The following is a 16,959-nucleotide window of genomic DNA, read 5'->3' on the forward strand; positions in this document are numbered from 1 at the left end:
ACTAACACTCTTTTTGCTCAACATTTCTATTGGTACTTGTAGTTTACTTTTACATTCGTTTGTACTGTTTTCTAGTAATACTTTTATTTTTTTGATGAATTTGCACACAAGTATTCTGCTATTCCAAACTTCGGCCTTGTCAATAAGCCAAACCTGACCAAAATACTCAAGGCCGAGATTTTTATACACAAAGACAGGCAATTGAGGGCGACTCATCTCATCTTCGGCTACAACCTTCTGTCATCTAGCTTTCAGGCACCTAAGTACATGATCAAGGTGAAAGACTACTGCCTACACTTGATCAACATTGCTATACCGGGTTTCCTCAATTTAGGCCTTGCCCCAAAAGGTATGCAATAGATAGAATTGCCATTCCAACACATTACCGAGGAAGAAGCCACACCTTCCCAACCAACCATCAAGGAGGAAGAAGAAATAGTTGAAATCTTAGATTTCGAAGACGATTTTGAAGTCTTCAACCACCCCCAGTCCCCAGAAACTCTAGTCGGTAACTTCAGTCATCTACCTCGAGCCCAAGTAAGCCACACCTAGGAAGCTCTAACAATTCTTGATGCCATGGTACTACAGCGCAAAACCAGATCAAGCCTCCTAGACTTGTTGGAGTCCCACATAGGAGGCAATGTGTCTGAGAAGGCAATCCAACGCAAGCCTCCCACTCCCCCTTCTGGTCAGGTTCCTCAAGTTGACCCAAACAACTAAAAGAGGAAGTGAGATCAGAAGGGGAAGGAGGTAGTGGAGGAAGGAAGAGGCTTCCCATCCAAGGAAGTTGAGCCCCAAAAGGGGGCCAAAGCAGCGAAAACTGCCAACACCAGGTCCTTAAGTGAAGGACCTGTGGTGGAGAGAGGGCGTGATCACTAGAGAAAAGCCCCAGTTTGGAACCCTCCCCTGGTGCTGGATGGAGCCCCCAGCCCACTAATGCCTCCATAAGGGATTTTCAACAAGGGAAGGTGGGTTATATGGTCAATGCTTTGGAGTAAGCCGTTCTGTTTCCTGGTGACATGGCCAACCTTAGGTCCATGAAGAAGCACGAGGTGTTTCTTAGCTTGAAAAGGGATCTTGCCTCGGTAAGTGTTTTAATGCCTTTTTTTTTTTAAAGATTACAATTACTTTCACTGATCATTATATATATATATATATATATATATATGTTTAAAAGGCTATCCAAGCTACGCATAGGGCCAAGGAGTTGGTGAATAGCTCTCATTGACAAATGAAGGATGAGAAGGGGAGGCGCATTGCGGCCATGGATGCCTTCAATGTGGCCGAAAAAAGGATCTAGAAGCTGATTGAGGCGGACAGAGACAAGAAGAGCGCTGAGGTGCCTTGGAAGGAGCTGAGAGGCAATCTGAGGGTCAATGTAGACAACTTTGCTAGACCGAGGACCAGCTAACCGCAGGCGAGCAAATCAGTGTCATGAAGAAGAAGTTGGAGGAGGCTGAGAAGGCCACAGAAAAGCTGAACAATATGACTATGAGGTGGGGGTAGCCGAGACTGAGGATGCCCTCAAGGCTGAAGTCTCTAGTGTGTGTAGAATCTATTGCCTCTAAGTGTGGAATGAGGCCCTCAACCAGGTTGGGCTTGAAGCCTCCTTTGCTCTTAAGAGAGTAGAGAATGTCTACTATTGTAATCTGAGTATCAATCCCTCCAAGCTCCCAAGCTGAAATTGCTTCCAAGGAGACTGATCCTAGCAAGGATAGCCTTACCGAGGCCTTCCTTTCTCCTAACAGCCCTTCTAGGGAGGCAAAACAGACCGAGGTACCTGTAAGGGAGGAGGACACGTTCCTAATGCCACCAAACCTGAAGCTATGTCCAAGGATCCCTCCAAGGGTATAGAAGCCTACCAGAACTTTGAGATCATCCTCGCAACCCTTCCAATACCTACAAAAGATGATCCCAAGGGCAAGGGGCTAGCCTCTACCACAACTACAGCTGCCAAAGCCACCAAGCCTACAGCGAAAGATAACCCACTTCTCATGATCAATTAGGACTTAAACTAGAATCTATACACCTTTTGTCTTAAGGTGTTTGTTTGTTTGTTTTATTTTATTTTATTTTATATATATATGTAATGATTTTTTGAATTTTCAAAGTTGTAAGTATTTTTCCTTTTCTAAGGCTTAATGTAATGATAATTATGAGCTTTATTTCATACTCATGGTACTTGTGCAAATTTTGATATGACTTTCGCCTTGCTTTACACTTAATTGAGATATAATTTCATTCAACTTAACTGATATAAAAATGAGATATAATCTTATTCAACTTAACTGATATAAAAATGAGATATAATTTCATTCAACTTAAGATATATCCATATCCTTGACTGCAACAATTGTCTGTACAAGTGATAGTACAGTTGCTACACTTTGCACAACTGATAATAGGACAGGCTAAATCTTCCAAGTTTATAATCTTTAATAAGGAGTAATTTTAGCTTCAAAAACATACCTGATATGTTTGAAACAAACAAATTACATAATCATGCACGCTTTAGGCTTTCCTTCTCAACTCTAAACAATGGTAAAACATCCACTTAGCAGTAGATCCAGACAATAGTAGATATTAATTTACCCATAGTGGATGGTCAAAGGAGCCAAACATGACTAAGGTTCTGTTTAATACCTAAAGAGATACTAAATAATGTTAATTTATCCAAGGCGTATGGTCCTCGGAACCAAGGATGACCGAGGTTCTATTTAACACATGGATATTTGCTCAAGAAGTATTAATTTACCCAAGGTATGTGATTCGAGGAGTTAGGCATGACCATGGTTCTATTTAATACTTAAACAAATAGTAAGGAATATTAATTTATGTTTTATAATATAATATTATGAAAACGTTTTCACTAATATGGAAAAATTCATGTGTGTTTGGCATTGAATTTATAAAGTAATTGAATTTTCAAGAAAAAAAATCAAGTTTTCAAAAAAAAAATTTTTGATAAAAGGTTTTCAATTGGTCTCTTGACTTGATGATAAGAGTTATTATCAAAGAATGTATGTTATAAATTAAAATTTTATCCTATCTATATATAAAAATATAAATAAATCACTCATACTCACACAATTTTTCTTTAATGCACAGTATTTTTAGGTTTTCAATATCTAGAATACCCTCTAATATTTTAAAATATGATTATGTTTGATAAAAAATTTATTAATATAATTACATCAATGTAATTTATATTAATATGATGTAATTAAATATTAAAATTAATATAATTCATGTAATCATATTAAGGATAAAGTTTGGCTACAAAATTTGTTATAGCCTAAGACTAGAACTGTACTCAATATCTTTTTATTAGAGATGAATTTTGATAAATCTATCATTGAATTACATTTTCTTCTTATATTTTCCATGCTTGTAAAATTTCCTAAAAGATCAAAGATTAATAGCTATGTAATTTGTTTAAATTGCAAGTTTTATAGTCTATAATTATGCATAAAAAATAACGTTATAGGTCATATAGTAAATAATATGCAATCTTACGGTTAGATTTTCAAAATATGTAGTAATGTTAATTTTTTTTAAAGGAATTTGTAGGCATAGGTTACAACAAATTTTGTAACCAAACTTTGTCCTTATATTAATTCATATTACTAGTTCCCCTAATATTATTTAAACTAGTATTATTCCTGTATAATGTACAGCGTAATGAAGATTCAAATTTAAGCTAAAAAATTTAAAATAATTAAAACTAAATTATTAAATAAATAGTAATAATAAATTATAAAATAAGTAAATAATTTTAATAAAAAAAAATTACTTGAAGTTTTGATTGTTTAGAGTTTCATCTTTATAATATAAGTGTTTGTGGGAGGAAAGAATCTTTCCCTAATCAAGTATTGTCCTCTTTGGGATGGGCACGGTCGACCCTTGCTCCCACCTGCATGGATTTGCTCAACCCCACATCGGGGAGAGACGCCTATCACCCTTGCCTTATAACCACTTGGCCCAAGGAAGGGTGCACCATAGTGTTTATCTATTTTTATATTTTAAAATTCTCTTTACGCTTTGTGTTAATTTCTTAATATAAGATATGGAATGAGTTTGATCATTCTTATTTAGGTTATGTTTAATTTATGCCTTAACCAGTACGAACAATAATAATAATAAATAGTTCCTTAATACCAATTTTTTCGTTGGAAAAAATAAACACACTCACAACTTCAATACAGTAACCAAAACCAAAAATCAAAACATACACAAAAGAGTTCAAAAATTAAGAATAAAAAAAAATAAATAAGAACTTACATAAGAGAAGCAAGAACTTAAATGGGTGTTCATTATTTTGCTTCTTTATAATAAATCCCCTTTAGCATAATATCCTACACACACATTCAAAAGCAGAGAAGAATAAGCAAGATGAATTTATTAGTTTAAAACATAAGAGTAAGTTGTAGTTTGAAAAAAAAAAAATGTAACAACGTGGGGTGTATTGTGTGAGATTTAATTATAGGGATGACTTATTAGTTAAGAGGGATTGTATCAAAAAATCATGGTTGAATATATATATATATATATATATATATATATATATATATATAGGTTCTAAAAATTTTAATAATAGACTTTTAGTTGGAGCAGAATTTAAATTTCTAAAACTTAGTGAAATTTTTTTATCTAAATTAAATTTGAACAAAGTTTAGCTACAAAATTATACCTAAAAAAATAGAAATGAATATTGTAAGGTTGAATTTAATCAACCATCTTGTAGGCTTTATTCCGTGCCAAATTTACTTGTATTTCAGCAATTAGTAACCCTGTATTTAGGTGAGATTCTTGTAAGGGTAATGAGTGAGATAGTGTGAAGAAATGCTCAAGAGTGTGTAAGAAAAACAGAGACTCGTGACTGGATCTCGCGGGTGACTCACGGCTACAAGCCGCCAGAAGCTGCACACGTGCCAGGCATGCCAGAAGTTGAAGTGTCATGCTAGCTAGAGCACTACAAGACAAAATAGGACAACTGGCCGTTCAGTTATCTCACGGTTGGATCTCGCAACTCAGTCAAGCCGCAAGGCTAAGCCACGAGCCAGCCCTGTTTTGAAAAACCTGACTCTTCACATTCCATTCTCACCCCAGTATAAATACCCTATATACCCACGAAAGAAAGAGAGCTTCTAGAGAGAATTTTGAGAGAGAAACCCTAGACTAAAACAATATTGATTCATCCACAATCTTCATATAAGAGACTCTTCAAATTCCTCTACTCTCTTCCTCTCCATTGTTAAATCCTTGAGAGGCCTTTTACCAAAACCTTTTTTCACCATATCCATTTCTATGAGAGAGCTGTTTGGTGTTTTTGGGAAGCAGTTAGGAAGGAACCAATTTCACATTGGTTGATGCTATGGTCAAGTAGCGGAATCTGGGAAGTTAGAAAAGAAATAAGTTTGGCGCAACCTCGTTGGAGCAAGAAGTTTGGAGGGCTTAGGTACACTGGATAGATTAGGCTTGGAGGGTCTATTGTTGTTCATGTATCCCAACTACATTTTCTAGTGGATTACTTACCGCTGGGAGGGTGGCGGAGAGGTTTTACGCCGAGGGTTTCGGTTTCCTCTTCGATAACACATCGTTGTGTTGTCCTTGTGTTTGCATCTCTCTTAACTTAATTTTTGCCTTTTATTTTCTGCTGTGGATGTGGTTTTAATTGACTTAGATTGTTTACCTATTCTGTTTATATCTTGTGTTCATTTTCCGCACACTTATTGTTTGTCATAAAGCTTAAATTGGTATTTTTGTTATTGGGCGTCTAAACGTTCAAGAGTGTTTTATACACTATTTGAACTTTCAAATATTATTTTATTTAAGGTGAATTTTGATAAATCCACCATTGGATTACATTTTTTTCTTATATTCTCCAGCAAAACTTCTAGAAAATTAAAAGCCAATAGTTTTGTCATCAATAAATTGTTCAAATTATACATTTTTGTAGTTTAAAATTATGCATAAAATATAGGCTATAAATATTATAGTAAATAATATCCAATTGATACAAAATTTGACATGTGTATCAAGAGCATAAAAAATATGCAATTTAACGGTTTGATTTTCAAAATATGCAGTAATTTTTAAAGGAAGTTTTAGCCTTAGGTTACAACCAATTTTGTAACTAAATTTTGTCCATTAAATTAACGTTAAATCTTATCCCTTAGTCAAGAGTTTTGTGTCTTAATATCCTAATAAAATATTAATTTAATAAGATACAACTTGAGGGGAAAAAATAAAAACAAAAGCATGGATTATGTGGGAGTTAAGTTTAGAAATTTGTTATAATAGACTTTTATTGAATAGAATTTAAATTTGTTTTAAATTATTGTTAAATCATGCAACTTGAGTAAAAAAAAACAAAATAAAAAATGTAATTATTGTTAAATCTTATCACTTAGTCAGAATGTGAGTTTTTTTTTTTTTTTTGGTTTGGCATACCTCAAGTACTTTTTTAACCAGAATCTTCTTTGGTTTTAATGAGTGACTGTCATGTCACCCTTTAACTAAATAAAAGGTGGAGATTAAAACACACTACCACTTAGCATTATATATTTAAAACAAAAGGACATGTCCAGTTAAAAAGTACTAGAGATAAGCCAAACCCCCCTTTTTTTAGAAAGAAAAAATGAGTTTTTGTATGGGATTTAAGTTTATAATTTTTTTATAAAATACTTTTAGTTTGAATAGAATTTAACTTTGTTGAAATTTAAATGATAAAATTTTACCTAATTCAAACAGTTATTAAATATTGTCCCTTAATTGAGGAAATATATCCTAACAAAAACTATATAATTAATTTACTAATTAGTGTAAGTAATCTTGGCACAACCACGAAAAGTCATGACTGAAAGTTCAGAAAATTTTGATAGTAGACTTTTAGTTTGAATAGAATTTAAATTTCTAAAACTTAGATAATAAAACTTTATTTAAATTAAATTATTGTTAAATCGTATCTGTAAGGACTCAATTCGTAATGATCTCAAACTGGTATTGGGTTCGTACGTTAAAGGCCCAAACAATAAAATTTGTAGAGCGTGGGCTGAAAGGCTAGGCCTTGGTCACCGGACAGTGGTTCATCATGGTTTCTATAGCGATTTGCACAAGGGCCAACCTGGTGTGTCCTGAGTGGCTCCGGGACCTCGTCCGAGGAGCTTCTTGCTCTTATTATTCCCCTTTTAGGGCTCCATGGTCTGGTAGACGATTTGCCCCCCCTTTCTGAATTGCTTCTCTTTCCTTTTTATACTAGCATTTACCCTCCTTCCAACATCCACGTGTAAGCTCAACTTTCTAGGGTTGATACTTGTCCTATCAGCCCATATCTAGAGTGGTTGGGAGTGGTTGTAAAAGCATGGACCTGTCAAGCGCAAAGGTCTTTATTACAGTATTGGCAGCCTTTTACTTGGGCCGCTCCTACATTGTGCTCGTCCTTTCTTTTAGGGGCACTATGGGTTGCTGAGAACAAGATCGTCCTCGACCATATTCTTAGGTCGTTTGGACTTTCATTGTGCGTCCTCGGCAATATCTCTCCTCGGCTCGGGCCTTGGGCCTTAATATAAAGTGGGCCGGGGTCATAAATTCTCTGACCCCACATAAGCCCCTCAAAAGGAGGGTTTTGGTGATGCCAGGCCTATATCATGGTTTGCCTAACTTTGTCCTTCATTAGTGTCAGTGTCTCTTCATTTGCCTGGAAAATGCGCCTGGTTATGAGACATTCCTTTAGATTTACTCACACCGCGCTCTTGCCGTTTCAGTGTACAAGGCGCGTCTTTAATAAGTTCCCTTTATGAGGCCACTCAAATCCAACAATTGTAGACGGCGTTGGGAGTCGAGTGGAAATTATCTCGTTTGTAGCTCTTCTTGGAAATCTGTGTAGATTAAATGCCACCAAACTTACCCTCCATATAAGAAGTAAGGTAGGAGGTCACTTCCTTTACGTACAGACCCTTTAATCTTTTCAAATTCCTAAACCTCCAGCTATGCTCAAAGTTTTCATTACCAGTGCAATTAAGCCTTAGAGAGTGATATGTTTGAGGCAAAAGTGGGGGTGAAGGGACCACACCCTCTCTAGAAGCACTAGGTCTCTCCGAGACTCAAGATGGCGCGGTCAGGGCAAGGGAGACGGAGACTCAAGACAATTCTCCCCTTTCATAAGGCGGGAGAGAAGCCTCCTCCTCTTTTAGCCAAAATTCGAAGCAGGTGCTGGTCGCGTCAGATTTTTGGTGCGATAACAATGGGGTTTCTCATCGTCGGTACCATCCGCTCTCTCTCGAGCGTTGCTAATATGACACCTGCGTGTTAGGAGTCAGAACTGATGCGGGGATTAGGCATCCCCGCTTCTTCCTCTCTTCCTTCACTGGTGCCTCGTTTTGCCTCCGCTTCTTCTTCTTTCCCATCACCGGGGCCATCCTGGTGTTTCTACTTCTTCTTTTGCTTCTTCTTCCCTTCCATCAATAGGGCCATCCTGTCATGCGTAATCGCTACTAGAGCAGAGTTTTGAAGGATTTATCGTTTCCTTGTATCTTTTTCTTTTTGCTTTTGTAGTTAGCTTCTGGTATAGGCTTGCTTAAGCCCCTCATTGTACGCTATACTATTTCTTTGTCTTAATAAAAGATGATTCTATTTTATTCTACATATTCTTTCTTTTATGCAGTAATTATTTTGTGAATGGATGTGCTTTATATATATATATCTATATATATATATATATATATATATATATTTTTAACGATACTTAAGGCCGAAACCCTTGTTAACAAAAAGTTATTACTTTGAACTTATTGAGACTATCAAGCATAATAATACCAACCTACAGTAGGTTAAACATATGAGACTAACTGAGATAAGAGCTGAATGCTCTATATTGCATATGAGGTAATCATCCGAGGATGGGTAACCAAAAATAAACCATCCGAGAGGGTCGCCGAGAACTAAGGTGCTTTGCCACGTTCTTGACAACATTCATGGCCTTAATCATTTTTGGCATCCGGTCCGAGGTCCGAGGTACGACTATACCAGGCCTAAACACTCATTTCCATTAGCTTCCTTAGAATCGAGGATCCAAGGACAGGGCGGGATATCCATTCTGTCTAGAACTTAATCCATTTACCAACGACTAATCTCCCCATAAGTTTGAGTCCGAGGACCATGCAATACCTTGATTCTGTCCAAAACTTAGAATTTTCCTTAAGTAGTTGGTTTCCCCATAAGTTTGAGTCCGAGGACCATGCAATACCTTGGTTCTGTCCAAAACTTAGAATTTTCCTTAAGTAGTTGGTTTGCCCATAGGTTTGAGTTCGAGGACCATGTAATACCTTGGTTCTGTCCAAAACTTAGAATCTCTTTAAGTAGTTGGTTTCCCCATAGGTTTAAGTCTGAGGACCATGCAATACCTTAGTTTTGTCCAAAACTTAGAATTTTCCTTAAGTAGTTGGTTTCCATATAGGTTTGAGTCTGAGGACCATGCAATACCTTGGTTCTGTCCAAAATTTAGAATCTCTTTAAATAGTTGGTTTCCCCATAGGTTTGAGTCCGAGGACCATGCAATACCTTGGTTCTGTCCAAAATTTAGAATCTCTTTAAGTAGTTGGTTTCCCCATAGGTTTGAGTCTGAGGATCATGCAATATCTTGGTTCTGTCCAAAACTTAGAATCTCTTTAAGTAGTTGGTTTCCCCATAGGTTTGAGTCCGAGAACTATGCAATACCTGGGTTCTGTCCAAAACTTAGAATTTTCCTTAAGTAGTTGGTTTCCCCATAGGTTTGAGTCTGAGGACCATGCAATACCTTGGTTCTGTCCAAAACTTATAATTTCTTTAAGTTCCGAGGATTAGCCCCTCAGCCTAGGTATGAGGCGTTAAACTGATGGTGGATGACCCTAGAACTTCCTGTGTCTCTGGTGCTTCGAAGCATAGCCCTTAGTGGAATTTTATATTAGGGCAACAACAACAGGCCGTTGGAAGTGATGGAGGGGCTTTCGCAGGCCCTTGTTTGATAGGAGCTCAATCCACTGCCTATGCCAACGCACAAGCCTTTCCCACAGACGGCGCCAATTGTAAGGACTCAATTCATAATGATCCCAAATCGGTATTGGGTTCGTACGTTAAAGGCCCAAACAATAAAATTTGTAGAGCGTGGGCTGAAAGGCTAGGCCTTGATCACCGGACAGTGGTTCGTCATGGTTTCTATAGCGATTTGCACAAGGGCCAACTTGGCGTGTCCTGAGTGGCTCCAGGACCTCGTCCGAGAAGCTTCATGCTCTTATTATTCCCCTTTTAGGGCTCCATGGTCTGGGAGACAATTTGCCCCCCCCCCCTCTGAATTACTTCTCTTTCCTTTTTATACTAGCATTTACCCTCCCTCCAACGTCCACGTGTAAGCTCAATTTTCTAGGGTTGATACTTGTCCTATTAGCTCATACCTAGAGTGATTGGGGGTCATTGTAAAAGCTGAAGAGCATGGACCTGTCAGGCGCAAAGGTCTTTATTGCAGTATTGGCAGCCTTTTACTTGGGCCGCTCCTACACTGTGCTCGCCCTTTCTTTTAGGGGCACTATGGGATGCCGAGAACAAGATCGTTCTCGGTCATATCCTTAGGCCGTTTGGACTTTCATTGTGCGTCCTCGGCAATATCTCTCCTCGGCTTGGGCCTTGGGCCTTAATATAAAGTGGGCCGAGGTCATAAATTCTCTGACCCCACAGTATCCTTAGTCAAGAGTTTTATTGCTTAATCTACTAATAAAATATCAATTTAATAAGATGAAGCTTGAGGAAAAAAAAAAGTGTGGGTGGTGTAGGATTTAAGTTTATAATTTTTTATTTTTTATTTATTTTTTATAATAGACCTTTAGTTTGATTAAAATTTTAATTTGTTTTAAATTATTATTAAATCATGCAACTTGAGGAAAATAAAATAAAAACGTGGGTTATGTAAGATTTAAGTTTAGAAATTTTTTATAATAGACTTTTAGTTTTTGAATAAAATTTAAATGTGTTTTAAATTACTGTTAAATCTTACCCCTTAGTCAAAACACAGGTTTTTTTTTTTAATAAAATTAATTTACTAATTATTGAGAGTATACACTTGACGCTACCATAGTTTCTAAGCTCAACTTTTATTATACTTGAGGAAAAATACGAATACAAAAACAAAAACAAAAACGTGAGTTGTGTAGGATTTAAGTTTAGAAACTTTACTAATAGACTTTTAGTTTGAATATAAGTTAAATTTGTTTTAAATTATTGTTAAATCTTATCCTTTAGTCAAAACGTGAGTTTTTTTGTTTATTTTATTTTATTTTTTTATAAATTAATTTACTAATTAGTTAGAGTGGCCACTTGGCCTAACCACGGCTTCTAAGCCCACATTTTGTTAAACTTTAGGGGAAAAAAAAAAAAAAACGAAAAATGTGAGTTGTGTGGATTTAAGTTTAGAAATTTTTAATAATAGAATTTTAGTTTGAATATAATATAATTTTTTTTTAATAAATTAGGCAAGGATTTGATACAACTCCTATAAAATGCACACATGTCAAGTGGCTATTTGGTAAAAAAAATTCAATCTTGACAATGGAGTTTTCATTTAAATATAAGCTTGGAAATGTGTCTATTTGAGGCATTGATATGTGTGCATTTTTACAGAAATTGTTGCAACTTAGCTTGCATCAATTCACTTCCCAAATAAATTATTTTTAAATCTTATCTCTTAGTCAAAACATGAGTTTTTTTGGTTTTTATTTATTTATTTTTATATAAAATTAATTAACTAATTAGTGAGAATAGCCGCTTGGTGCAACAACGACTTTTAAGCCTAACTTTTATTATATAGCATATGATTTAATTTAATGTCAACTTTAAATTACGTGTAATATTAATTCTGGTGAAGTTTTATTTATTTATTTATTTAACATTAAACGTCATCTTATCATGTTGAAAAAAGCCATACCATATATATTACATCTTATCATGTAACAAAATTTAATGACTTGTAATTACATCTTATCAAGATTATTTCAATAAGAGAAATTTTGTCAACATAGATGGTTATCATTTATTTCTGCACCATTTTTAGTCATATATGATATGACCTTCCTTTTTTTCGATATTTCTCTTAGAGCAGCTAGCTGTAATCTGTATCGGGTAGCTTATATATGCATATACAGATATTATTTCACTAAGAATTTTATATTTCCATAAATGCTTGAAACGGTGACTTATAAACACCCCAAATCTGATACAAAGGGTCAAATTAATGTAGCAAAACATATTGCAAAGAAAAGAACAAAAACAAAAGTTTTTGAACTGGGACAATTTCAAAACGAAAGTCCCATCACAATGCCATAAACTTTATAAATATCCATATTCTCCTTTTCTTGTCTCATTAAGAGCTACCAATGTCTGCACTTGACACAACCAATCATACCTATCAATCCTACCCCCTCAAAATACTCTGTTAACTTTTCTGGGAAAACCATAGAAACAATAGTCACTGACAAAGCTTGCAAGGCAGACGAGTGGGTTCACCAAATCCTTCGAGTGGGTTCACCAAATCCTTTCTACATATGCTGGAACATCCACTGTAGTAGGTTTAGACACTGAATGGAGTCCACATCCAAGCAAAAGAGCAGCAATTCTACAGCTTTGCATAGATGAGAAGTGTCTAATTGTTCAGCTTTTTTATATGGATAGTATTCCCCAATCCCTCAAGAATTTTTTGATGGACTCCAACTTCACTTTTGTGGGAATTGGGGTTGCTAGAGATATAGCTAAGAGTATGAGCTAGAGTGTATCAAAAGCATGGATATTGGTGAGGGGGCAAAGAGACAGTGGCCAGGACGATTTCAAGGGCCTAGCTTGAAACAACTTGCCTTGGAAACAGTGGGGCTTGAAATGAGAAAGCCTAAAGATGTTTGCATGAGCAATTGGGAGACAAGATTGCTCAATGAAGCTCAAATTGAATATGCATGCATTGATGCTTACGCATCTTATAAAATTGGTCACAAGCTTCTCATGGAAGAATGAGGGGCTCTTAATCCATTTGGAAACAGTGAGTCTTTTCAAGGACTAGGTATCTGGACAAATACTAATTGTGCCACTTTTACTTTTCATGAATTATTTCTTTTCTTTGTGCTTGCATTTCGAGTCTCAATTCCTTTTCTTAGCACTTAAGTGCAAAATTTTGCTCCAATAGGCTAATAATAACCATTATAGAGGTGGATTAATTTTTTTTTTTTTCTGCTTTAGTTTCTCTGCAAAAATGTTTCTATTATTGGGCAGACATTATAATTAATTCCCTACCTGAATGTTTTTGTTATTGCGCATACATTAGATTAAAATTTTTGTTTTTGATGTGAAACTTCAATGCATTAAATGTAATACTAAGCTCTGAGTACGAGCTCACGACACACGCGTGCAGCGTGCTTAGAGGCTCTTCTATTTTTTGAGTAAGGGTTTATTTAGAACATTTATTATAATTTGGGATTCATATATTTTTCAATCACAAAAAAACCTAGGGATGTGATGAGAAAATTATTTCACCCACAAATGCTTAACACTCGTCATACTTCTAGGTTTTTTTGTGATTGAAAAATATATTAATTTCAAATTATAATAAATGTTCTAAATTAACTCTTACCCAAAAAATAGAAGAGCCTTTGAGCACGCGCATGCTCAAAAGCTAGTTTTAGGTATAAAAATTGAGAAATCCAAATAAGAGAAGCTCTTTAAATAATAGTATAGATTATTCATTTTGGATTGTTAACTTTCTAATGACATAAAAAGATATACTGGTTATAGAGTGTCACAATTATCATTTTTTTAAAAAAAAATGAGAGTTATCAATTTTTTAAAAAAAAAAAAAAAAAAAAAAATCCTAAAAGGCAACCACTTAGTCCTGAAAGGTAGCTAAAGAATCTTAGTTCTTTCACATCCATAACAAAAATTTTAAATGCTAAAGACTCTCATGCTGTAAATACAAAATTTTTTAATTAAAATTTTAAAAATGGTAGTTATTTAATTCTAAATTAATCCTAAAAGATAGGCACTTAGTACACATCCATAACTACATTTCGAATCTAGATGAAAGCAAATTCATAGATTTCTTCAACAATTCTTATGTTTCTCATCACATGCACGCTGAGCATTACTTGGAAGCTATTTATTTATTTACTTATTTATTAGATAGGGGAAACAATTTCTTTAATACTACACACTTGACATCGTAAGTAAGGGCACGTTTGGTAGACTGTAATAAACACTGTAATGTAATAGATATTCTTATGACATAACTATTCAGTTATTTGGTTATGTTTTTATTATAATGAATAGTTATTCCTTATGAATAGCTATTCTTAAAAATGAGGAATAACTATTCCTTATCAAAAGTATTGAATATCTATTCATTCACTTTATGTAATAACTTTTTCCTAAAAAGCCATTAGTTGCCACATCTTCAAAAGGAAAGAAATAAATTTTCCTTGATGTTAATTATTAGCTCTATTTTGAACACCCTAAAATAAGTATATTTTAGGAAATTTGAATTAAAAATGATTTAATTACATAAATTGTGAATTATACTTTACGTAAGTATAATTATACTATACTAATTTGTGAATGCATATTCAGAATTCTATTCCTAAATGGTCACCAAACTAATGAATAGTAATACTTATTACATTCCAACATAATGTATTCCTTGTAATACTTATTCCTATTCCCGTGCAATAATCATTACAATATACCAAACATGCCCTAAGTAATTTTTTAAGACCAATTTTTAATAATAAAAAAGGAAAAAATATATGATAAGTAATTTTTATTATTCCCATTTTATTATTGTTAGGTTCTAAGTAATTAGGAACTAATGTATTAGAACTTCATTTTGTAATGTTAGCAAACCATGATCAAAATGTTTTAGTATTGTTTAGACTTGCTCAAAGTATGTGTTATTATGTAAAGTTGGAATCGAGTTACTGCAAGATTTACTGTGTAAATTTACCTAGCTCGATTAATCGAGAATTAGATTCGATCGATCGAAAGTCGTGCCGATTGTTTTTTCTACAGAATTTCCAACTTAGCCTAAGCCTGTTTGACGTGTAGAGTTTTATATTTTTTCTTAAGTATAAAAGGGAAAACCCTAGCCACATTTTTTGGGTTGCTCTTTATGTTGTGTGTGTGAATCTTTTATGAGATTTAGAGGTGTTTGCCTTTACATACACTTAGGGTTTCCAATCTCAAGATTGATATCGAGAGTTTGGTGATCAATTCAGTTGCAAATTCAAGAGTTTAAAGATACACAAGCGGGTGCTTGTACTTGCGGGAATCTAAGAAAGAAGTAGTCCATGGACTCAGAGCTGTCACATGGTCGTGGTAGTAAGTTTCCTACTCGAGGTAGTAATAGGATGTTAATGGTCTAAGTCGCTATTGTGTAAACTTCAATTCTTTCATAGTGGATTCAGTTTATCTTGAGAACAACTAGGTTAAATCCTCCCCAAGTTTTTTACTGGTTTAGTTTTCCTGGGTTATCATATCGTTTTGTTCTTTATTTTCCGCACTTGTCTATGATATGATATATTTGTGTTAACCTAAATTTGATAATTTGACTAAGTAATCACTTGACTAATTAACTAGGTTAATCTAGTTGTGTTTTAAGAGGTCTAAAAACAAACAAGTGGTATCAGAGAGGGTTGCTCTCTTATTGTAGATCTTTTGATCTAGGAGCTTATCCTTGACCTTTGTTGTTATGGAACACGGACACTCTCTTATCATTCCACCTCACTTTGATGGGAATAATTATGCTTATTGGAAAGTAAGGATGAAAGCATTCCTGAAATCAATTGATGAGAGAGTCTGGAACTCCATTGAATACGGATGGGAGAAGCCCACTACTCCTATTAGTGAGTGGCAAACTTCTCAGAAAGAAGCAGTCGCTTTTAATAGCAAAGGTATGAATGCTATCTTTAATGCTATTTTTATGGAGGAATTTAAGAGAATTTCTAATGTTGAGATTGCTGATACTGCTTGGAATATTCTCCAAACTGTGCATGAAAGCACAAAGGCAGTTAAAATTAATAAGTTGCAGCAATTAACTACTAGATTCGAAAGTATTAGGATGTCTGATGATGAATCTTTTGATGAATTCTATGCTAAACTTAATGATATCATTAATTCTGCTTATAATTTGGGTGAAATTTATTATTAACCTAAAATTGCTAGGAAGATTCTTAGATCTTTGACTGAGGATTTTAGACCTAAAGTGACTACCATCACTGAAAGTAAGGATATGGACTCCATCCCTGTTGATGAACTCGTAGGATCTCTTCAGTCCCATGAGTTGAACCTACCTAAGACTTGCAAATCCAAATCAATGGCTCTTAAGTCTATTGATGATGTTGGTGTGAATGGATTTAATGATGTGCTCTCTACTACAGAGATTGCCTATCTTGCCAAGAACTTTAGAAGCTGTTCGTTTTTAGATCCCTTAAAACACAACCAGATTAACCTAGTTAATTAGCCAAGTGATTACTTAGTCAAATTAATCAGATCTAGGTTAACACAAATATATCATACCAATGTAAAGTGCGGAAAATAAAGTACATAAAGATATGATGACCTAGAAAACCAAACCGGTAAAAACCTAAGGAGGATTTAACCTAGCTATCTTCAAGGTAAACCTAAATCCACTACGAAAGAATTGAAGTTTACACAATAGTGACTTAGACCACTAATATCCTATTGCTACCTCGAGTAGGAAACTTACTACCATAACCACGTGACAGCTCCGAGTCCATGGAATACTTCTTTCTTGGATTCCCAACAACTACAAGCACACCCACTTGTGTATCTTTAAGCTCTTAACGCAGCAACTGAATTGATCACCAAGTTCTTGACATAATCTTGAAACTTGGAAATCCTAAGTATGTGTGAAGGCAAACACCTCTTGATCTCATAAAA

General features: G+C 34.9%; 1 pseudogene; it reads left to right on the forward strand.

Moving 5' to 3' along the window:
* The first annotated feature begins 1,019 nt into the window (after window positions 1-1,019).
* LOC115964264 lies at window positions 1,020-13,029 on the forward strand (annotated as a pseudogene).
* The last annotated feature ends 3,930 nt before the right edge of the window (window positions 13,030-16,959 follow it).

This window comes from Quercus lobata, chromosome 10 (assembly GCF_001633185.2).
Source record: "Quercus lobata isolate SW786 chromosome 10, ValleyOak3.0 Primary Assembly, whole genome shotgun sequence".
In the NCBI taxonomy this organism is placed as follows: Eukaryota; Viridiplantae; Streptophyta; class Magnoliopsida; order Fagales; family Fagaceae; genus Quercus; species Quercus lobata.